Below are 24,686 nucleotides of genomic sequence, written 5' to 3'. Positions count from 1 at the left end.
TTCTTCTGATTGCAAAAACAGGAGCCAGCTTATGATGCTTAAGTGAAAAAGGAGAGAAACAAGGATGTCTGGGTATGTTCAATAGAACCCAAGGGTGTGTAGATCACCCAGCCTAAGGAATAGCCTGGAGGTGGGATTGGAAAGCCCCTTGTTATCCAGGAAATGCTGTTCACTTTTAATCTGAATGTCCCCCAATTCTTTTATTTTATTCATATCTCCCTCTGCAGACTGCTTTCCCCCTCCCTGGTACTTCTGTGTATATGGCACAACACATGGCAGCCAGCAGTTCCTAAGTGTATCTGTCAAACGTCTCTCTCTTTCTCCCCTGGACTCACCTGGCCCAGCCTGGAATTAGATGCCAACCCTTAGACCACTCACATCTGGCCAGAAGCTGAGTTCTAGGAGGGGATTTTGATTGGTCCATTCTGGGTCCGGGGCTTCTCTGAGGAACCAATTTTGGTCGGAAGTGGACTCAGGTGTGCTAGGAGCTTTATCTATGTAACCATGTGACTGGAGGGTGTGTGTGCACCCGTGCAGATGCAAGAGAGACACAGAGAGAGAGAGACAGACAGACAGACAAGAAGAAACTGAGCGACAGAGACAAGGGATGCAATACTTAATTACTCCAAATCTGAGACAGAGAAATTAATGGAGATGGGTGCAGGTAGGAGCAGTCACCAGAAAAAATGGGATCCTGATTGTAAGTGTCCATTTCAGTCCCCAGACGTGAAGCTGTACACACTGATTGACCTGAAAGTGTAGAGGCTGAAGCTTGGAGAATGAGAGAGGAGTCCTTGAGAATTTTCTAGAATCTCATGGGGGCTTTTTTCATTTTTTCTCCCCACTAAAGGAAAACTCCACTTCAGCAAAATCCAAGGACTCTCCAGCCTTCTATTTTTTTCAAAATGTTTTTATTAAGTTAATGAATAAAATATTATTTGACATAAGGCACCATTGTCTTGGCAAACCTCTCAGGCAAATAAAGATTTTTATGATTATTCTTTATTTTAAGTGGGATTTTCATCTGTATCACAAAAATGAGAAATAGAGTTTTGGCCATTCATTTTTATTTTTTGGTTAATCCTCACTGGAAGATGTTTTTCCATTGATTTTTAGAGAGAGTGAAAGGGAGAGGGAGAGGCAGAGAGAGAGATACATTGATGTGAGAGAGACACATCGATCGGTTGCCTCTTGAATACACTCTGACCATGGCTGGGGATCGAGCCTGCGACCAAGATACGTGCCCGTGACCAGAAGAATTAAACCCTGGACTCTTCAGTCCTCAGGCCAACCCTCTACGCACTGAGCCAAACCAGCTAGGGCTGAGCATTCATTTTGACCTGTGCTCTAGAAAGAAAGATGAACTTCAATGGATACTCTATTATTTTTGCCACCAAGCATTTCCAAAGTATGGGGTCACTGTTGAGAACTAAGGGATAACGTTTATGGTAAAACTTCCGGTTGCTGTTTCCTCACCAGGAAATTCCAGGGGGTATTCAAATGGCTCAACAGAGGGTCAATCTGAGGAAAAGCTTTTTGTATTTCTGTGTCTCCAGCCACACATTTGCAGCAAATAGGGTCTTCATTTCAATAATCTCTGAGCAAAGACAATGCTCTTAACAAAATCCTGGCATGGTTTTCACTCCTTTGGTTATATCTTCTCCTAAAAAAAAAAAAAAAAAAAGTTTTAATAAGACATCTGCTTTGTTTGTAAAAACACACAACTAACTTCTCTGTGGAAGTCTGAGGACACAAGTTTTTTTCACTCTTAGTGAGTAAATTGTATAGGAAATTTCCCCATAACATGGAACTTCTTTGGTCCTAAAGATTCTCATAAATCTGAGATTGTACTATTAGTCTTAGGAAGCATTTTTTTTGTAACTTTCTTATAAATGTGGTTTCATGTGTAGGAGTTCCTTATGTAAGTTGGTGTTATGCCCTGGAATTTCTGGGTCATTTCCCCTTTTTCAGTGGGTAGGAGCCTACTCATTCACCTGCTGGTTTTGTTGTTGTTTGTTAAAAAGTTTACTGCTAGCCTGTGTTGTTGGAATCATTAAGCTATTTCTCCAATGGTTTGTAACTGATCTTTGGGCAATATTTAATTATAGGATCAGCATATATTTGAAGATTGTCACTTTCTCTTAGTTCCTCTTGCCTGTAAAGTGGAGCTAATGGTATTAATTCCATTTCACAAGTGCTTTTAGTTCCTTCATTAACACCAGGCTAATAATAGCAAACACACAGTCCTTGTATGTGCCAGGAACTCATCAAAGCACTCTACAGATATTAACTTATTTAGGTCTTTTAGGAATATGTGCTATCGTTATCTCGATTCTAGGCAGAGAAGTTAAATAACTTGGTCAAGGTCACACAGTTAGTAATTGGAAGAGCTAAGATTTGATTGTAAGCAGATTAGTTCTAGAATGTACTCCTAACTCTTAAACCATATTCCTGAGCTTTGTCATCATATATCAAGTCAGCAAACACTCATTGGCCTTCCTTCATCTAGGAGACCACCAGAAATCAGGCATTCTTTTCCCTTCAAGACCTACGGTCTGTGGTGCAGAAAACTGGGAAAATAGATAATGCTAAGTGTTATGATAAGCACAGGTGCTCTGGGGGCACTTGGAAGAGGCATATAACCTAACTTTGGGAGATCATTCGAGCTCATCGATAAAAGAGGAACATAATACCTACCCCAAAGGGTTGATATGAGGATTAAATGACCAAATGCATAAAAATGCTTTGAACAGAACCCCTCATATTAAGTATAAACTGCTATTTTTATTAAACCAAGCACTGGAAGCTGTGGAGTTGTGTGGGAAGCCAGGTTGTGGACCTATAAAGCATGCTGAAGGCAGAGGGAGCTATAGGGACAAAGACCCAGAAATGAAAGCTGGCCTGGCCAGTTCAGGGCAATTCAAATAACAAAAGATGAGAACAAGGTGTCAGAGGAGCAAGGAGGCTGACAGGTCAGTTGGGGTGAGGTCATGAAGGACTGCCTTTCTGGCTGTGAACTTTGGGATAGTCCTGAAGACCTTTAAGCAAGGAGGTGGCTTTGTCATACTTGCCTTATGTAGAGATCACTGACCACACTTTGGAGAAGGAATTAGAAGGAGTAAGACTGGAGGCAGGAAGAAGGACCGAAGGTGGAGACTGCATAGAGACTGGTAGGAGGAGGGGAGGCGCAAAAGGGCTGGCCGGATAGCAACTGAAGTCTCGGAGAGATATCTCAGCTGTGTGTGTGTGTGGGGGGGGGGGGGGGGGGGGGAGCTACTGGGATCTCTGGGATCTAATCCCAAAGCTGGGCTCCTCCTTAGAGAACTGTGAAAAGTAGTGGGGTACTGTCTGCCAGGGAGTGGCAGCTTGAAAGTTTGGGAACCCTCTTAAAGGGCCAACACACAAAAATTCCCTGTGGAGCCACCCACCTTGTGCTGTGGCAGAGGGAGAGTGAAGTGGACTGGAACTGTGAAAGCAGAACCCAGAACTGGGGTCTCAGGGGATAGACCTCAGAAGGTAGACACCCCAAGTTTCCTGGGTTGAGTCATTCCCTCACACAGTGAAGGACATCTTTCCCACACAGACATTTGCCTTGCCTCAGGGGAAGACACACCCTATTGGGAAACATCTTGCCCTGAGGCCACTTAAGAGATTAAAAGTAACAATTAGCCTCCAGGCAGAAGCAATTGCCCCACCCTGTTGAAAAAAACTCTCACCACACCTGAGTATGATTGCTTTGGGGCAATTCAACTCAGAATCCTATTAGCCTGGGAATCCTATTAGTCTGTAGATAGAGGTGGTCTCAGGAGACTTTGAATCTTTGCCTGATCCAATTAGTCAGAAACAGCCTTTAACACTGTCCTGCACTAGAGGTTGAGAGTAGAGAACCTACCTAAAACATAGTCACAACCCAAACAGACAACTGAATGAGGAAACAAAGAAAGACTGGAGGCAGGAAGGCTATGTGGAAGGCTATTAAAAATGAATCCAGGCTAGCCAGCATGGCTCAGTGGTTGAGCTTTGACCTATGAACCAAGAGGTCACGGTTCAATTCCAGGTCAGGGCACATGCCCAGGTTGTGGGCTCGATCCCCAGTCGGGAGAGTGCAGGATGCAGCTGATCGATGATTCTCTCATCACTGATGTTTCCATCTCTCCTTCTCCCTTTTTCTCTGAAATCAATAAATATATATTTTTAAAAAATTAATCCAAGCCAGAGATTATGGGAATCTTGTCTAAGGGAGGGAGAGGATGGTTTGGAAATAAATGAATGGATTAGAGAGATATTAAGGAGGTAGAATTAATAGTACTGGGCGATTGTTCCCATATGAGAGTAGGAGAGGAAGAAGTCAAGAATGACACCTGAATTTCTGTCCTGGAGAACTGAGTGGGCAGTGATCCTGTTCCTGTAACTCAGGGCATGTAATCCATATGTAAAAGTACAGGTTCTGGAATCACTGAGAGATGGTGTGTGTGTGTGTGTGTGTGTGTGTGTGTGTGTGTGTGTGTGTGTATGATACATATAATCAAGATTTTGCTCATGGGCCTCATTTCCATGTCTTATGATGAGTAACTCCTGCCAAAGTTTGGCATTTTATCCACTCTCTGTTGACTCCATAGGAGTTGATGTCACCTTGGTTTTTCTCAATGGGAAAGGAGCCCACATTCTCCTTGCTGGCCCCACACTGGCTTCCTGCAGGCCATGGTTCTCCACCTTCCTAATGCCGCGACCCTTTAATACAGTTTCTCATGTTGTGGTGACCCCCAACCATAAAATTATTTTCGTTGCTACTTCATAACTGTACTTTTGCTACTGTTATGAATCATAATGTAAATATCTGATATGCTATATGTGTTTCTGATGCTATATATGTGTTTTCTGATGGTCGCGACCCACAGGTTGAGAACCGTTGGCTTAGAGGAATGTTCTGTTTTTCTTTAAAGAATTAAAGTGCTGTGTGCATATAAGTGAGGTTTTTTAAATTAATAAATGATGAAGTAAGTGATTTTCTTTCAGTGATAGAGTTCTTTTTAAGAACATAGGGCTTTTAATTTGCAGGAGAGATCAGCCTTAATTGTGTCATTTGCTAATAAGATTCACTTAACACCTCTGTGTCTCAGTTTCTTCATCTAAAAAATGAGGCAATTAGGAAGCACAGAAATGGCTGTTCATTTGGAGACCTGTAGTTTTAAGATTTTGTTCCAATTTTCTAAATTAAGTCCCAAATAAGCTATTATGGCTGATTGAAAATGAAATGTTATTATTCTTCCCCGGGACACAATGTATACGCTAAAAAAGAATAATAGTTTTGAACTTCAGAACTTTACATTTCATATTCTGAGCATCTTTAGAAAATTTTTGAATATTTTATAATATGAGCCGTTTTGTATAAAGTCAGAAAATGAGTCATGAATTTTTGAGTAAAAAAAAAAAAAAAAGAAGTGGTGTTCATAATATACCACAAAAATGAAATAACAAGTTAACCACACAACTTACATTTTGTGGTCAGGTTGCGAGGCAAGTAGATGCAGAGGATGTTATAAACAGTATAGGTGTGGATGCCATGCAGACCTTTGACAATTGACATAATATTCTGGTGATCAAGAAGAGCTGGGGTCAGGCGGGTAGGTCAGGAGATTCACCAATAACTGAACAATTACACCTGAAGGCTGGTGATTAGCGATAGGACTAATGTCAACTTAGCAAGACTCTCAAGCATGGCCAGAGAACTCTGCACTTGGTCTGTATTTCCTCAGCAAAATATAGTGACTTGGAGAAGATGGAAAGAACATTGCTTGTAGGTGGCAAAATATGTAAGGGCCAAAAAGAGGAAAGAAGAGCTAATGTGTTAGGTAGGAGGGTTCAGATTCAAACAGCTGTCCCAAACAAATAAGCAAGAACAGCATTTTGTAAGAATAGGTATGGTCATTAGGTTTAGACAAAACACACGTGCATGCAACTACCCAACAACAGAGATAAGGAAGAGCTCCTTAAAAATAGTGCGTGTGTGAGGAGGAAAAAAAAGACAGTTTTTATTGATCAGAAGTATTATGGTGTGGAGGACATCGTGCTGTGCGATTATGAGAACGTATACTGCAATCACAGACGTAGTAATAAAACATGAAGAATCCGGAGTTGGAGAATTCCCGCTTTCTTCGGACACAAGTAAGTCCCTGATGGCACTGTAAGGCCAGCTCTTGACATCACCTTTTGAGAGGAATATTGTCAGTGCAGTATGTACCAGTATCTCCAGGAAGTGACTGGGGTTTTTTATTTTATTTTTATTGATTTAAGAGAGGGAGGGAGATTGAGAGTGAGATAGAAACAGCAATGATGAGAGAGAATTATTGATCGGTTATCTCCTGCGTGCCCTTACTGGGGATCGAGCCCACAATCTGGGCATGTGCCCTAACTAGGAATGGAACCATGAACTCCTGGGTTCATAGGTCAATACTCAACCACTGAGCCACACCGCTCCAGCAAGAGGCTTTGAAGGATCCAAAACAGGAAGGAATTAGGGAACTGTCACCAAAGAGGAGATTAAATGAGAACCTAACAGTTATCTAAAAACAGTTTAAGAGTTATTACCTAGAAGAGGAATTATATTACAGAGGTTTGGAGGTTAAAGCTAGGATCAAGTTTTAGAAATAACAGAAAGGATATTTTAATTTATTAGAAAAATGTTCTAAAAATTAGAGCTGTTCTCCAGTGGATCTGGCTGCCTACTACAATGGGGTGAGCTCTGCCTTGTTGGAGACCCTTTTGGAGGTAGATGTTGGTTGACCCTCATGGGTAGTGGTACTTAGGGATGCTTTCACAGGGTTGGAGGATAGATAGAGAAACTAAGAGTTCTTGCAAGCCTCAGAGTCTCTGAGTCTACAGCAAATGTTTTATTAGATTTATTGATAAGATTTTTTTATAAGCATGAGCAGATGACTTGATCTCATTTGAACTGGGAACAGCATTAAATATTTTAATTGTATGGGTGTGTATCTGCTACATAAAGCAATTTTGCCCAAGGCTCCATGCAGTACATTAGCTCTGGCTAGGCTCATTGGAATTGCCTAACAAACAAGATGACTCATAATAGAAGCTTCGTATGGTAAGAACTAGGCACCGTGAAATTGAGGTCCCAGGTTATGGGAACATCATTCCTGTTCATCTATCTTCTCCTTTGCTATTCGCTCCTACCTGGTGACCCCCGAGTCAAGTTCTGCTCTTTAATAATAAAAGGTCTTCTTGCACTTGGATTAATATCTACATGTACCTATATTCTTTTACTCCCTCATTTGATCATTCGCTCATGAGTAAGTATTGACTAAGTGCCTGCTTTATTTATGTCAGGCACTATGCTAAGAGCTGGGAATGCAAAGCAAGTCGACTGTGTATAGTCCTGGTCCTTGAGGCGCATATGGTCTAGTACAGTGGTCGGCAAACTCATTAGTCAACAGAGCCAAATATCAACAGTACAACGATTGAAATTTCTTTTGAGAGCCAAATTTTTTAAACTTAAACTATATAGGTAGGTACATTGTTATTAACTAAATTAGGGTACTCCTAAGGCTTAGGAAGAGCCACACTCAAGGGGTCAAAGAGCCGTGTGTGGCTCACGAGCCGCAGTTTGCTGACCACGGGACTCTAGTAGAAGAAACAAGCATGAAAATAAAAAATATCTGTGGCCTTTCTAGTGCTGTAATGGTGATAAGCGGAATGGAGAGGGTTAGCATGCTACTCCTACCACTCAGGTCTTTCTCTCTTAGTTCCATCTGTAGAGCTATGTCTTAAAAGACTAAATTTATTTTAAAAATCATTATCCCTCTGGGATTACTTAGATAACAACTACCTGTTGTTGTTTTAATCTGCATCTTGAATAACGCTGGTTACTTAGTATTTTTCCACGCCTCGCCAGACTCTTGAGTTTGCCCCTGACCATCCTTACACGTGGGGAACAGGGCCAGCAGCAGGAATGGCTAATACCCCGAGTCTTGCTCTGTGCCGAACACTGCTCTAGGTACTTCATACATCATCAGTCACGTACCCTCACAGCAACCCAGGAGGTGGATATTCTTATTGTTTCCATGTTACAGATGAGATAACTGAGGCACAAGTGGGCTCCACAGGTTAAATAAAAAGTGCCCAAGGGTCTGGGATTTGAACCCAAAAGCCTAGCCCTTGAGGGAAAGCTATTCAAACGCTACACCAAACTGCCCCTCTGACCAGTGCCAGTGTAGGATTTCCAAATCTCAGAGGCCTTTCCTGGAGCAGTAAGAGGTCAGGATCATGGGGACGGCCCTAATGCTAAATGCTGCCCTGAAGGACCTCACCAGCCCTGGGACGGGGATTTACTGTCCATGACGGATGGGGAAGAAAGGCTTAGAAAGTTTAAGTGAATCACCCACGTTGACCTAACTAGTAAGTCCTTCAGGATATGTGTATCATTGGGTAAACATGCCCAGTTAATCACTGTACACAGTAATAAATAAGCCCATTTGCTTCAGGAAAATAGAAGTTGTTGTGTTGAAAGAGGAAGTGTTTTATGTTTCTCCTGTGGGTGAGAGGCGAAGGGACAAGAAGGTGAGCGTTTTGTTATTTGAGTATCAGGTCTCCCGTTCCATGGTGTGAGTGGGACAGCACCCTAGACTCCATTTATTTTCCCCTTGTTAAATGTAGGGTGTCTGATTTGTCTAATACCCTGGCTAAAGTGAATGGATGGTCTCTAGTTCAGAGACGTGGCCCCTTAAACTTTTGAATGATCTTTCTCAGCATCTAGACATATGTGATTTAAATGTTTCCTCTTCACTGATGAACAATTTATAAATTATTTTTTGTTGTTTACACATTTTGACTTACTAATCTCATTTGATTACTAGGACAGTAAAAGTAATGTTTTAAACAGCAGATTCTTTCAAACTATGATATAATTAGAGGCCTGGTGCGCGAAATTCGTAAACTGGTAGGGTCCCTAGGCCTGGCTGGTAATCAGGGCTGATCAGGTTCCCCACCTCTCTGCTGTCACCACTGGTGGTCACCTGCCATGTTCTGTGCCACCCCGTGGTGGTCAGTGCATGTCATAGCAAGTGATGCAACTCCATTCTCCTGGTCAAACTCCCGAGGGGACACTTTGCATTTTATTAGCTTTTTATATATATAAATGTGGTTTAAATGTGTTTGATGAACCCAAATGTGGAAACACATGGACTGTAAGGAAAGCTTCAAACTCTTTTTCCCTAAATGATAATAAACCATCCTTAATCAGACCAGCAGCCTTGGCTTCCAAGTACCTGTGATAGCACAGTTTGCAGTTCCTGTAGTGAAACGCACAGTGTTGTCCCAGCTCGCTGTTATTACAGCCCTACGGTGTGGAGCCTGATCCTAAGGCGTTTGGTATATTTACATATTATGTGTTTGGCTAGTGGGTTAGGGGACAAATTGAAAGTGTTCTTCCCACCCAATTCCTGTATTTCTTTCCTGACCCCCTCAAACCCTGTCTTCTCCGTCAATTCTTCTCTCACCCCATCCTGTAGAAATTTCTCCTCTGAATTACTTTATCGTTGGCTCATTCTACTCGATGCATGTCATTTACTACCTGACGACAGTTATTTTTATGTGTGTGCTCTTTTTGGTGTACTAGAGGGCAAACACGTCGAGGGTAGGAATTGTCCCTAAACCACCCTGTTTTCCCAACACTTGTTACAGAAATGAATGGTGACCACGGGAAGAAAACGATCCCCTTGCCCACAGGAGGATGAGGTGGGTAGGCTGTGCAGCCCTGTCTGCACAGGGAGTCCTCATGCTTACACTTCCTGCTCGTTTCTGGGATAAAATGAGGGAAACTAAGTTCAATAGAATTTTCAGTAAAAACAATCTCTTAAAAGGGAATTATGTTCCTACCCAAGGGCCTGGAATACTCATTCTCTCTCTAAAGGAAATTTTTACCAATACTCTATTTTAACAGCTCTGAATAAAAGATTTGTATGTAACATAAAGCCTGTGTATGTATTTAAAATGTGAAAGTGTGTATATGAATATGAATATATGTATATGTGTATATGAATTACACAGGATAAATAGAGTAAGCAATTGTATGTTTTAAGATTTAGTTTATTTTCAAAAATAGAGGTGTAAGGGGTACATGGAGTTCTGGGAAAGGGCTGAGAGTCTTGAAGAAATAACCAGAAGAAACAGAGACAGACCTCTCACGCCCTTTGCAGGAAGTAGCAGGGCCTTAGGCAAGAAAAGGCTCACAGTTGTGAGGAGACTGCTGGAAGTTATTTCAAATATTAGCAAGGGTAGAAAGGGTTTAACTGGCCAAGAATCAATCAATGAAAAATCAACTGCAAATTAAATTGCTGTGAGTCCAGAATCACCTATAAAGTAATCAACTGTCTGTGGGTGAACAGGCTTTTCTAGGTGACGTAGAGCCCCAGGCATCAGTTGTGCTCATGACAAAGTTTTGAATCCCACCCAACCAGCTTGTGAAGTTTGGAAATAGAATAAGCTATTGAGTAAATTCATAAGGTGGGTTTCCTGTGGTGCCATATCCTTGCACTTATCTCCATGGCATAGAACAGTGATCAGGACCCTAGCTGATTTGGCTCAGTGGATAGAATGTTAGCCTGTGGACTGAAGGGTCCCAGGATCAATTCCAGTTGAGGGCACATGCCTGGGTTTCAGGCTCGATCTCCAGTAGGGGGCATGCAGGCGGCACCCAATCGATGATTCTCTCTCATTGTTGCTGTTTCTATCTCTCTCTCTTCCTCTCCTTTCCTCTCTGAAATCAAATATATACACATACATACATATATATACATATATATATACATACATATATATACATATATATATCCTATATAATAAAAGGCTAATATGCAAATCGACTGACCACCAGGGGGCAGATGCTCAATGCAGGTGCTGCCCCCTGGTGGTCAGTGCGCTCCTACAGGGGGAGCGCCACTCAGCCAGAAGTTGGGCTCGTGGCTGGCGAGCACAGCCCCGGAGGCGGGAGTCTCTCCTGTCTCCGCAGCAGTCAGACATCTCCTGAGGGCTCCCAGACTGCAAGAGGGTGCAGGCCGGGCTGAGGGATGCCCCCAAGTGCACAGATTTTGTGCACCGGCCCTCTAGTATATATATAAAGTTATTAGGGCCTGTTGCTTGAGAAATGTTCTGTCTGAAACCAGTGCATTGCAATGGATCACTCTAAGTGAAAATCCAGCAAGCAGTGCATCTAATTTTCTCTTGTATTACCTCTGCGATTCCTGCCTGTGACATTTCAGCTTTCCTACTTCCTTGAAAATGGAGCACCTGCTAAGCATACAGACCCGATCAGGTGTGGGGACCCAAGGTGAAAATGGCAGCATTTCTGCCTTCGGGTGCTCTCGGACTGGCTGCCAATAGAGGGATGATCCACTGATGGTGTCTGATCTGACAATAAGCGTGTAGAGAGGGCCTTGGAAGCGTGGAATGGGGAGCAGTTGACTCAACCTGAGGGGAGCAGCTGGGGAAAGCTTCGCAGAGAAGGTAACACATTGGCAGTGAAGGCAGCAGAGGGAAGAACATGAATAAAGTGTGGGCCTCAGAACTAATTTGCCTCCTTCCTTCCTCCGTTTGCCTGTCCTTTCTCTGGATGGCGTGCGTGCGTGCGTGTGTGCATGCATGTGTGTGTGTGTGTCTGTGTAATGAACCAGATGCCAACATATTTATTTGGACTAAGGAAATATAAGTACCACAGGGTTTGGATACTCAATACATGACAAGGTCACTTACAATCAGAGGCTGCCTTTTGAACAGAATCAGAACAGGCTGATCTTGACCAAGCACTTTTCTCCCTGGAAATTGCATAGGGTCCTTCTAGACATCCTGGCTCTCGTGACGTTCTTTCTTCTAAGATGTTATTGCTTCAGTCAGATTTCAGTAAAGGTCCTGCAGGCCTGGGGACGAGTAAGATCTCTTTAAGGTGACTTTGGTTTAGAGCTTAACCTTTTTTCTCTCACTTTCAGGTTCCTATGGGAGCCCTTAATGGCATCTCCTCTATGCTCTTCGTGTCCACCTTTCCTGTCATCATCACCTTTCACACGTGCTCTATTTGTGTTTCCCAAGCTTACTTTATCTCCTTCTGTTTTAATCCTTACTACAGATTTAACCACCCATTTCCTCATATTCTATCAAACTTTGAAAGTTTGCTCAAAGCAAACTAAGAATATGTTTCCAAATAGCATGATATTTTTCTTTTTTCAGATTGCATAATTTGTTCATTGTAGTAAATTATTAACCAGGTCGTGTTTTACCAATACTTTTCTTCTTATTGAGTATGAGCCTGACTGATAACATTCAAGTGCTTGTGCCCCATTCCAGATTCCTAGAATCAGAACTTCCAGAAGGGATCTAGGAAGCTCTGTGTACATGGAAGATGTATGTAGGTGAATAAAATGGGCAAAGCTTCCATTGGGGTGATGTGAATTAGTAAATCGATCGATCAACCGGTACACCAATAAACTAGTGCCGAGAGTGATACAAGGAAATCAAACAGAGTGATGTTTGGGGGTGGCTGGGCTGCGTGCTACGTTCTATGACACAAGGGAAGTCCTCTCCCAAGGGCACTTTTGGGGCTATCAGAAGGAACGGGTGAAATCAGGAGTAAGGAAGAGCTTGAGTCTAATTTGTTTACCTCCATGTCCTGGGTAATCCTTGGGTAATCAGCACTCTCCCTGTACTGCTGGTTCATAAGCAAATCAGTAAATACTGACATATTCTTGGAATTTGAGCAGCATGCTCTTACCAGCCTTGCTTTCTTTATTACAAAGTAATCACATTACATTCCTTTAAAGCAAATTATGGTAAATACCAACTCCAACTAGCTTAGGGAAAAGTTAATGTGATCAGAAATATAAGTGGAAGATATTTCTACAGAGTTTGAGTGGTGCTCTGATTCATACTCCTGCCGAGTTAAAACTGTAGATGTTTGTCACAGGATCTTTTCCCCTCTCTTGGCAGCAGGCAGCATAAGCAATGCAAACTGAGTTATTGGAGAAGAAGCTGGCTGTTTAAAAAGTAGCAGGGTGTACTCACAGCAGAATATCTCCACATCTGTGTGTGTGTGTGTGTGTGTGTGTGTCCACAGCTTGCGTAGCCTGCTTTCACGGCGAGGGCTTGAAATGTAAGAAAAGATGTGAATCTGTTTTCCTGTGCCCTTGTACTGGTTTTCAGATCTCAGATGAAACTGGAACTGAGCTGCAAATGACTTGCTTAATAACCATTTTGCTTGCTTGCTTAAAAAAAAAAATAATGAATGGTAGTTAGCTAGTTTTCATGTTTCATGCCCTAGCTGGTTTGGCTCAGTGGATAGAATGTCGGCCTGCGGACCGAAGGGTCCCGGGTTTGATTCCAGGTCAGGGCACATGCTCGGGTTGCAGGCTCAATCTCCCTCTCCCTTCCTCTCTGAAATCAATAAAAAAAATTTTTAAAAACATATATTTATATATATAGATAGATTTTTTAAAATTGATTTCAGAGAGGGAGAGGGAGAGAGAGTTAGAAACATCAGTGATGAGAGAGAATCATTGATCCACTACCTCCTGCACGCCCCCTACTGGGAATTGAGCCCGCAACCCAGGCATGTGCCCTGACCGGGAATCAAACCATGACCCCCTGGTTCATAAGTCGACACTCAACCACTGAGGCATGCTGGCCAAGCAGGAGTGAATCCTTAAAATTAGCCCATATAGATATGAATTATGTTTTCTGAGTGTCCCCGCATTTATTTAATCTCTAAAACAATCTCTGGCTCCTACCTCCATCATGGAAAATGTCCTCTGAGCACAAATAGTTGTCTCAAAGCCTTTTAATGTGCTCTCCCCTCCCCCATCCAGGTCATTCTTCAGGGCTCCATTGACTTGGTTCAGCTACCATTCTTACTGCACCAGCAAACAGAAGGGCAGAGGGGCTTGTCGGAGGCGCAGGGACTGCTGGCTGTGGGTGGCTGATGGCCTGCACCATGAGGGCACAAGGCAAGGGCAGCTGTCAAGTGTTGTCACCCACTCTGGGGGTAAGGATGCTCGCAGTGGTGACACAGGTACCAAGGAAAGGCAGAGGTCTAGTCAGTGGGCTTCCCTTCATAAGGAAGGGAGGGGGGGCTTATTTTAAAAGGTTTTTAAGTTTCATTATCTGGGAAGGGGAGTATGTGGACTCTCATTCTTTGATAATAGATCAATGAGAGCGTCTAGCCAGCATCGCCCACTGATATGTAATCTGTGGTGGCTTCCATCTGCCTAGCCCCTGCTTGCAAATGGAGATCAGCCTAGGTATGCTAGGTGGGAGGGGGCGTGACCGTTTGGGACCTTCCGCTCAGGGCACAGCACAGTATATTTCCCTTCCTGTACCTTTGTGCTTTTTGTGATTAATGTACAACTAATGGGAAATAATTGAGTATTACAGTAACAAACCTCAGATTTTACACAATTGATTTTTATTGATTCAATTTCAAGGGTTATGGCATGGCTTTACGATTTAATGACTTTCTCACACTCTTGCTGTGTGTTTTCTTACTTAGTAAACTGCCTGAAGGTAAAAGGGAGTGAAATTGCCTTGAAGAGTTTGGTTGGGAAAGGCAGTCTTTGCCTCATTTCTCAACTACGTGGGATCAATTTTATGGCACTTTTTTTTTTTTTTTTGCAGTAGAAATTTAGTGCATGCAAGTAAATTTGTTCCCAAAATAAAAACAGAAATAGCTTTAATGAGAGCTTATTATTTAAAAAAAAAAAAAAGACATGCTCAAAGCAAAAAATTAAGACAATGATAAAAGATATAAGGAAGGATAAACCTGTTGGGTCAGTCTGCCTATATCTACCAGAATATTTGGATGTATATTTCGAGATCTTTTCTAAGTGCCCATATGTACATTCACAACTGCATGCTTAATTTATTCTTTTTAATAAGAATGGAATCTTACTATTTATAGTATTTTGTAACCTTTTTTAGTAAACTCAGCAATATGTTATGAGCATCTTTTATATAATATTATTATTGTTTTAATAGCTGTTTAATAAGCAATATTATAATTGTTTTAATAATATTTTAATGACCATTATTGATTTCAATATTGTTATTGTTTCAATTATTTCAATATTATTTCAAAAATATTGTTTATATTGAAAACAATTTAATAGTAGCTGCTATTCTTAACATCTCTCTTCCTTTAAAAATTCAATCCATGGTGACCCCATAGAGGGCAATAATTCTACCGGTTGTTGAGACCATTAAGCGGATGGCCTTAGGGTCTCTTGTGTGCACCTTGCATGGTAATCATCAACTCCTCTGTCTCCTTTGTCTCATTATTCACAGTGCCTGACATCACAATTGCTCACTGTTATGTTAGTTGGATAAATACCGAATATGCGAGATATTCCCATCTCCAGGTGCCAGTTTCTGCTGGAATCATGTGACATACATGCATCATAAATTTGCTACAAAATGATCTCTGTCACTCAGCGCTGTACAGACCGTCTATTTTTGCCTTGCTGCTCCATTGCGTGGACTATACATTGGCCATGAAGCTATCTGTGGGTGAGACCCAGAACCGTCAAAAGGAGCCTTTGCAGGTCATTCAGTCCAACCTCATTAATACACGGATGAGGGAACTGGAAGCAGAGCAATAGAATGGACTTTGAAAAAGCATATTCTAGTCCAGTGGTCTGGGTTTGACTCAGGATCTCTCACTTTTTCATTTAACAAGCTTTTTTTTATTAAATACCGTCTATGTATATGGTGCTTGACTAATCCCTGGGTGTCCCAAGTTAAATGAGATATAAAAGGGATTTCTCCTGAGGCTGTCAGCCTAACAGCAGCCACAGGCACACAGAAATAGGGTACAGTGTAGTGAACTGTGTGTGTGAGTGCATGCAGGTGTGGCACAGAGCTGCTGGAGCCCCTACCAGATGTGTTTGTAAGTTACCTCAGGAAGTGCAGCAGGGGAAGTAGCCACCCTATCTGGGCAGTTGGAACTAACATTTTCTGTGAGGGCACTCTCCCCACATTTTCTCATTAAATTCTCAGAAAACTCCAGTTGGGTCAGTATCCACATGCTCATTCCATAGCTAAGAAAATGGTGGGAGGCCCAGGAAGGGGAATTGATTTTCCCATGGGCGAAAACCAGAATTTCAACTCAGGGTCTGCTCCCTCTCAAGCCCATGCTCTTCTTACTATACAGGGATGGAAGTGGGGTTCATTCCAGGGGCAAATTCCAGCCGATGGCTAAAGGCCGCTCGGAGCACTGTGCTGCGGAGGATCCAGGCACATCGGGGTTCAGAAGCAAGTAGTGTGGTGGATTCACGATGGCAGCCTTGGCAGAGGATGGAAAGTGGTAACCGTATGTCAGGACGCTGTAGTTCCTTAGTTACACCATGCTGTCACTTTTCCAGGCCCCACTATCTCTAACTCACCTCCCCCAGCTCCTTCTACTTTCTGTTTCCTTCTTCTGAGCTTAGACTGGTGTTTTGTGGCATCTGGGTGTCCAGAATCTTGTCTCCTAGTCAGGTTAGCATGCAGTGCCTTATGCTGTAACCCTTTCAAAAATTTTAACCCTCCCCAAAGGTACCCCTTTGCATTACCCCAAGATACTCGGTGGTAATGGCAGTTCATGTGAGAGAATAGTACATGCTTACAGCGTAACAGGTTAATATTTTTAGGTAAGGGGCAGCATGGGCCTTCTAATTCAAAGCAGTGACTCTGGCCAGAAGGATCTCAGATCCTTGGGCAGGCTAATCGGGATCTGTCAGTCGTGAGAGTATAGCAGCCAATATGCCAATACATGGCTGTCCTCACACCTTTTCTTAGATGCCAGAGAGCCCCGGACATAACAGGGAGGTGCTGAAGTCTGGTGGGTATGGGCCTGCGATGCTTAAAGAGGAATCTGGAGGAGGAGATGGTGTTTTCTTATGCACTTTATGACTTCCAGCTGTTGCCCCGAGTTAAACACTAGAATTAGGTCTAGGCTGTGGTCCTAGCTGGTATGCCTCTGCTTTAAATTTTATTTCATAACCACTTGGCACCAAGATTATCAATTTCCCAAAGCTGGCCATAAATTTAAAACAAGTGTCTAAAACCAGCTGTCAGAGTCAAAAGATCCAGCCGTGGTAACAATAGTGTTAAATGAATCATTTGTGGAATGCTTAACTGCTCATCAGCTGTTTGAAGTGTCTTGGTGTTTTCTTGTTTTCGGCAATAAAAATAAATCAGGTTTACCAAAGGTATATATTTTCATTCCTTTCATATACATGACAATCTATTTTCTGAGTTATTGAACTTCTAAAACACTGTGGGTAAGTGAGTATGCATCTGCATGCAAACCACATTTGCAAGTGTTATTTTTAAATTATCAAATAAGTTCTTAGTGTGTAAAGAGCATTTCATTTGAACATTCTATTAGTGTGTAACTTACACGTTGTAATGCTTCTGACCAAGAGCCATTTACTTTTCAATTTTAGCTTTAAAGTTCTTTTCAAATAAGAAGAGAGCTTCCCGCCCTAACCGGCTTGGCTCAGTGGATAGAACGTCGGTCTGCGGACTGAAGGGTCCCAAGTTCAATTCCAGTCAAGGGCATGTACCTTGGTTGCGGGCACATCCCCAGTAGGGGGTGTGCAAGAGGCAGCTGATTGATGTTTCTCTCTCACCAATGTTTCTAGCCTCTATCCCTCTCCCTTCCTCTCTGTAAAAATCAATAAAATATTTAAAAAAAAAAAAAGAAGAGAGCTTCCCTGAGAAGAGGTTCCCAACCTGATTTTTATGGCGCGTTGTCATTTTCTATTTCAGTAAATCAGACAGTGCTGTGGCTGACTAGGTTGGCATCATTGCCTGTGCCCGGCCACTTTTTCCTGGACTAAAAACAAAGATAACAGAGGGAACACGTTTAAAATATATCCTCCTCTTTGATGAAATGAGCGGTCCATGTGCCAAAGCGAAACTATTCAGTGTGAGTGATTGCTTTTGCTACGGATGCTTTGTTTGTGGGCCACTCTGCATGTCAAGGTTTCATTTTAATTGCATGTGTGAATTTTTAAACAGATGAAAAAATGGCCAGCTAGCTGGACTAGAACAGTATGAGTCTGGAAGAATAGGCTTCATGCAACTTGAGGCCTCAATCTTCTTCGTATCCTGTCACTAAAATCCCAAGAATGCTGAACTATCTCAAGTACATTCCAGTGAGGGGCCCTTCTCCCAGAGAAGGTAGTCTTCTTTCTTATGCCGTATAATGTGGATGAGGTATTAACCAGAGTATTGTCTGAGATATTTTGAAAACTTCCAAATAAGAGGGGTGGCAGTTATAGATTATTTAAACCTAATATTGACTGGAGACTTTGAAAAATCTTTTATTTCACTTGTCACCAATATTTTCATTTGTAATTGTATCTTCCACAGTGTTAGACATTCCTTAAATTGATGTTTCTGACTGCCTTAAATTGCAGTCATAAAATACCATTTCAGTACTCAATTGGATAGTCCAGTATAAGATTCACTATACTTTAAAAATTAACATTGAACTTCTTGTGTTTTGAGTATAGCACTGAAGCTAGTTTATTTAATTACTAGAGGAAAGCTCATATGTAGTCTATTTGGATGACTGGTGAGTCTCTTCAACAGGCACTGGAAGAACATAGAACATATTAAAATGAAAAGTAGTTGCTTCTGATCAATATAACTGACCCGTCACTCGGCAATAGAAGGAAATGAGAATTGTTACCCAAATGCAATCATCATGAAGACATTTACCCTGAGTAGCTGGCACATGGTAGGTGGTTGCTTAGTAAATATTTATTAATGGAAGAACATATGGCTTCAGTGCCTGCCCCCTGCGGATGACTCCCAAGTCAGCATTTCCCTTTGGAGCTCTCAGAGTTCTCACACACATCTGGCTGCCTTCTCCGTGTCTCTGCCGGGAGGAGCCACAGGCCCTCTAAGTGCCCAGTGCCTAAAACCGAACCACTTTCTCCTTCCAAGCCTGCCCCTTCTCTCTCTCCCACTTGGTGTCAGAACCACAAGCTACCCAGTCACCCTGGACTTTTCCTCTCCCTCACTTCCTAGACCCAGTTCCTCATCAAGGGTTAACGTTTTTCCTCCTTACTGACTCTAACCCATCCACATCTCTCTTCCACCACACTACTTTTGCAAACCTTGTCATTTCTCCTGAGTTTTAACCAGTCTTTGGATGAATCTCCCTGCCTAGGCCAGTGGTTCTTACACTTTAACGACACTAAAGCATTTCCCAAGGAGCTGATGAAAAAATGGAGATGTGCCCGGCCAGCATGGCTCAGTGGAAGAGCATCCACCAATGAACCAGGACATTGTGGTTCAATTCCTGGTCAGGGCATATGTCCGGGTTTCAGGCTCAATCTCCAGTGTGGGAGACAGCCAATCAATGATTCTCATCATTGATGTTTCTATCTCTCTCTCCCTCTCCCTTCCTCTCTGAAATCAATTACACACACACACACACACACACACACACACTGGAGATGCCCAGGTCATACCTTCATCAGTTCCTCATTTGGTAGGTCTGGGTGGGGCCCAGAAATCTGAATTTTGAGCAGGCACCCAGGTGATTCTGATGCAGGTGGGAACAGGCTGTGAGCTTCACCTACCTCCAGTCCATCCTGAGCACTCAGACAACGCTTCACTCTGAGATATCAGACTTCACTATGCCCCTGATCAACAATCTTCAAAGAACTGCTATTCTATAGGAGCAATTTTCAAATTATGCTCCATGGGGTTCCCAGGGGTTCCTCAGAGGTGTGTGTGAGTATGGGGGTAGGGGTGGGGTATCCTATCTAATAAAAGAGTAATATGCAAATTGACCATCACTCCAACACACAAGATGGCCTGCAGGGGAGAGCAGTTGTGGGAGATTAGGCCAGCAGGGGAGGGCAGTTGGGGGCGACCAGGCCTGCAGGAAGGGCAGTTAGGGGTGACCAGGCCTGCAGGGGAGGGCAGTTAGGGGTGACCAGGCCTGCAGGGGAGGGCAGTTGGGAGCGACCAGGCCAACAGGGGAGGGCAGTTAGGGGCAACCAGGCTGGCAAGGAAGGGCAGTTAGGGGTGATGGGGCCAGCAGGAGAGGGCAGTTGTGGGTGACTGGGCCAGCAGGGGAGGGCAGTTGGGGGTGACCAGGCCTGCAGGGGAGGGCAGTTAGGAGCAACCAGGCTGGCAAGGGAGTGGTTAGGAGGTGATCAGGCTGGCAGGCAGAAGCAGTTAGGGGCAATCAGGCAGGCAGGCAGGCAGGTGAGCGGTTGAGAGCCAGCAGTCCTGGATTGTGAAAGGGATGTCCGACTGCCCGTTTAGGCCCAATCCCTGCTGGGATTGGGCCTAAACGGGCAGTCGGACATCCCTTTAGGGGTTCCAGTTTGGAGAGGGTGCAGGCTGGGCTGAGGGACACACACACACATCCCGCCCCCCTCCCCCCTGCATGAATTTCATGCACTGGGCCTCTAGTATAGTATGAAGATGAGACTGAATTTTGCTACAAAGAGCTTTAGTCAAACTCCCCCTCCCCTTTTTTTCTTTAGTCAGAGCAGCTCTGATTTTGAAGTTTAACACATTGTATGCGGGAAACGTATTTATACGTTTTACGTATTTATACGTTCTACCAGTGTAGTAGAGAGCGGGACACGTATTAATACGTTTTTTATAGACTAGTGGTAGAATGCGGGTAACGTATAAATATGTAAACTAAAGTTATTGTAATTTGACTGAACATTGCCATTTGCGCAAAAAATTAGCAAAAATGGCCCGCGCCACCTGTTAGCGCGCGATAAAAACTACCCACAAACAATGTATTAACAATAGATTTCCTTTGGGAAGTATTCCTCTACTTGTTTAAAGAATGATTCGAAAAACCACTTATCTATAGAAGTGGATTTCCAACTCTTTTTTTTTTTAACTTGGTACTCACAATAAGAAATAATGTATATTCTGTATCATGGCTTAATACACACACATATTTTTGTGTGTAACTGAAACAAGTTTCATGAAACGTACCTTACTGTACTTGTACTGTGATGTTTTCTGTTCTGTTCTATTTTGTTTTTTAAAAAATTGCTGGTTGCAATTTTGCAAAAATTGCAAATTTGATTTCACAACCCACTAGTGAGTTGCAACTGAGCCTGAGAAATCTCTGATCTAGCCTTTTTCAGTGGGATTCCTTTATGAACCATGGACCTTAGAAATATTTTCTTAATCCTCCCAAATATGGTATCTGACTCATACCAGACCCTTCTAGATCCTTGGGAGAGAGGTTAACCCACTACATACAATGGGTACCTGAGGGCATTCAAGCTTAATTCTCTTGATAAACTCCTGGTTTAAAAAAAGGCTTACAGGATCAGATCTATACAACAAATTTATAGTCCTGACTATTGCCCACTGGGTCCTTCCAAATCTAACCTAGGTTCATCTCTTAGACGTCATCTTACTTCCTCAGTTACCTGCCTGGATTAAAACCATCCTGAACTAGAATTCCCCGAATGCATCATGCCTTTTCTCACTTCTGCACAGTCCTCATTGACATTCAGCACTCAGCTCAGCTGAGTGTCAGTTCCCCGGAGACCTTCCTTGACAGTAGTCAGAGTCATCACATCTAGGTTCTGTGCCTGTCGGTGCCTGGGTAGGACTTACACTCTTTGCATTAGCAGGTGCTACAGCTACTGAAGTACCTGGCCCCATGTGAGCACCTAATAAACCTCAGTTATGTTCACTGTTCCAAGTGTGGGGCTCCGGGCTTAGTTCTAAAGATACAGCCAGGTATGAGGCACAGCCTACATGCTTAGGGAGCTTAGCCTATGAGGGACAGGACATATGTATTTTTAAACTACCTCAAGCATAGCCAATGTTCAAGAGGTTGTCTGGGGAGTCAGGCCTGGGTTCAAATTATGACTCTTCTGTTTGTTGGCTTCTGGACCAAGACAAACTCTTAAGCCACCCTAACCTCCCAACCCATCACATGGAAGACGGGAATAATAAGAAGAGTAACCATCTCATTGGACTGGGGGTTTTAAAAGATGGTACATGGGATGCCCTATGCACACTGGCCCAGAGCTCTCGGAGTGTGTTGGAGGGAATCAGGCTGATAGCATGCCCAGTGCCACAGGGATGTTGTAGGTAGAAAGTGGCGCAGGAGTTGAAAGGAGGTGATGGTTACTGTGGGCTGGGCAGATGGGCGAGGTCCGGTGGAGAAGGCGGCATGTGAGCTAAGCTTAGAAAGAAAAGTAGATCTTAGATTAGGAGGTGGGAAGGCATCCTGGTAGGGTGAACCAGCGAACCAGCAAAGGCCAGAGGAGGGCTGTGTATGCCTTGACTGTAGACTGGTTTCACCGCTAGTGTTTGTGCATTTATTTATGTGTATGATGTGCTCAAACATTTGTCCAGATGGAAGCTGAAGGTATTGATCTCAAGAGATGCTTGTTGTTGTTTTTTAATTATTTTATTTTAAAGAATTCTGCCTCCTTTCTCTTTCCCATGACTTTTTGCTGAGTTTATAGAGTCTATATTTTGCTGATAGGATTAGTTTGAATAAACCATTTTGGGTCAGCATAGAGAAGTGGTTTATAAAACTGGCTTATGCATCATAATCACCCAGGGAACTTTTGAGTCCTACAAATTTCTGTGCACCACCCAGCACTTACGACTTTTGGGTCTGATTAAAAAGCTCCCCTCGTAGTTTTGATGTCCAGCCAGGTTTGAGACCTGCCAGCTCAGAGAATTCACCTTAAGCAGTGGTTAGCCATACAGTCTTATAATAAGTTTGGGAAACAAGTCACGTATGTTTGAATGTTATGGGAAGTGGAAACTCATAGTTTTACAGAATTTAGCAATTTTCTACCTGGAAAAGAGTTCAGAAGCCACTTCCTTCCTCTCATTTAGGAAAAATCGCTTCCCTTTGAACATCTCAGGATAATCCAGGCAAGGAAGCACCCTGCTCAGGGAGGCTGTCTGGCCTCTGAGCTGCCAGTTCTCTCCTAAACAGCTTCATTTACTTAAAAGAGGTTTTACACCCAAATTCTGCCTCTTTGTACTGTTCCATTTCTTTCAGGTGACCTTCTGGACAAGGACAAGTCTGCACTTCCACTTTCTATGTGATGGCCCTTTAGTTTTTGGAGACAGTTAACAATACATCCCGTCTTTCCTTAGCCTTTTCTTCTCCAAGAGAAACATACCTGATTTCCACTCCTGTTTGTTAACTAGAGGCCCGGTGCACAAAATTCGTGCACTAGCGGGGGGGGGGTCCCTCAGCCCAGGCTGCACCCTCTCCAACCTGGGACCCCTCAGGGGATGTCCGACTGCCAGTTTAGGCCCGATCCCACAGGGATCCCTCTCATAATCTGGGACTGCTGGCTCCCAACTGCTCACCTGCCTGCCAGCCTGATCACCCCCTAACCACTCCCCTGCCAGCCCGATCACCCCCAACTGCCCTCCCCTGCCGGCCCAATCACCCCCAACTGCCCTCCCCTGCTGGCCATCTTGTGGCAGCCATATTTTGACCACATGGGGGTGGCCATCTTGTGCGAGGCTGTGGCAATTAGCATATTCCCTCCTTATTGGCTGTGGCCGCCTCCATCTTTGCAATGGCATGAGGGTCAATTAGCATATTCCCTCTTTATTAGATAGGATGCCCGATTTTTTTAAAACATGTGGCTTGAGCCTGGCATGCTGTCTTTGAAAACTGTTCCCAGTTGTCATGGTCTGAGCATTGGGTCTACTAAAAATATATATATATATTAGCATTTTCTTCCAAAATTTATTGGAAATTGAGGGGTACTGACTGAAATATATTTCCCAGGACCCATCATCTGCTGGCCAGGTGACTCAGTTGGTTAGAGCATCATCCTGACACACCAAGGTTGTGAGTTCATTTTCCAGTCAGGACACATACAAGAAGCAACCATGAATGCATAAATAAGTGGAGCAACAAATCTCTCTCTCTCTCTCTTCCTCTCTCTCTCAAAATCTATACTAATAGCCCTGGCTGGTTTGGCTCAGTGGATAGAGCATCAGCCTGTGGACTGAAGGGCTGAAGGGTCCTGGATTCGATTCCAGCCGGGGGCACATGCCCGGGTTGCAGGCTTGATCCCCCATAGGAGGCATGTAGGAGGCAGCCGATCAATGGTTCCCTCTCATCACTGATGTTTCTATCTCTCCCACCCTCTCCCTTCCTCTCTAAAATCAATAAAAACATATTTTAAAAAATCTATACTAATAAAAGGGTAATATGCTAATTAGGCCAGATTGACCGGACGTCTGACATCCTTCCAGATAAAGCCCCTCCTGCCCCTCCTCCCTCCTTCCTCCCATAACCAGAAAGTCTTTCTGTTAGCAAACCAGAGAATGACTTGTGAAATATGCAGCCTCACAGTCAGATATGTCACACTATGAGGGGACTTTAAAGGCCAGAAGTGGCTTCCCCTCCCCCCTCTTCCATCACTCACTTTAGTAATAAGATCCTCATGGCCCCCTGCTGGGCAGCCTAGACTGTGGACTGGAGCACAGGCTCTGGTGCCAGGTGCTTGGGTTCGGATCCTGGCTCCTCCTCTGATCAGCTGTGTGGCTTTGAGCATATTACCTCACTTCTCTGTGCTTCCATTTCCTCGGGTTTAAAATGAGGATAGCATTAGTACCTATTTCCAAGGGTTGCTATGAAGATTGAATGGTTA

The 24,686-nt window shown here is 43.4% G+C and overlaps 1 protein-coding gene and 1 long non-coding RNA gene across 2 annotated transcripts in view; one reads left to right on the top strand and one right to left on the bottom strand.

The window, feature by feature from the left end:
• The window catches only part of LPAR3 (lysophosphatidic acid receptor 3), an 83,137-nt gene that overhangs the window by 52,736 nt on the left and 5,715 nt on the right, over positions 1-24,686 (top strand). The window lies entirely within an intron of this gene.
• Positions 844-24,613, bottom strand: LOC118676953. Its single transcript, XR_004974269.1, has 3 exons — positions 24,462-24,613; positions 11,764-11,927; positions 844-1,663 (listed from the first exon to the last, which is right to left on the bottom strand). It is a non-coding gene; the product is annotated as an uncharacterized LOC118676953 (long non-coding RNA).

The sequence above is a fragment of the Myotis myotis genome, unplaced genomic scaffold (genome assembly GCF_014108235.1).
Source record: "Myotis myotis isolate mMyoMyo1 unplaced genomic scaffold, mMyoMyo1.p scaffold_m19_p_2, whole genome shotgun sequence".
NCBI lineage: Eukaryota > Metazoa > Chordata > Mammalia > Chiroptera > Vespertilionidae > Myotis > Myotis myotis.
This window is presented reverse-complemented; position numbering and strand designations above follow the sequence as displayed.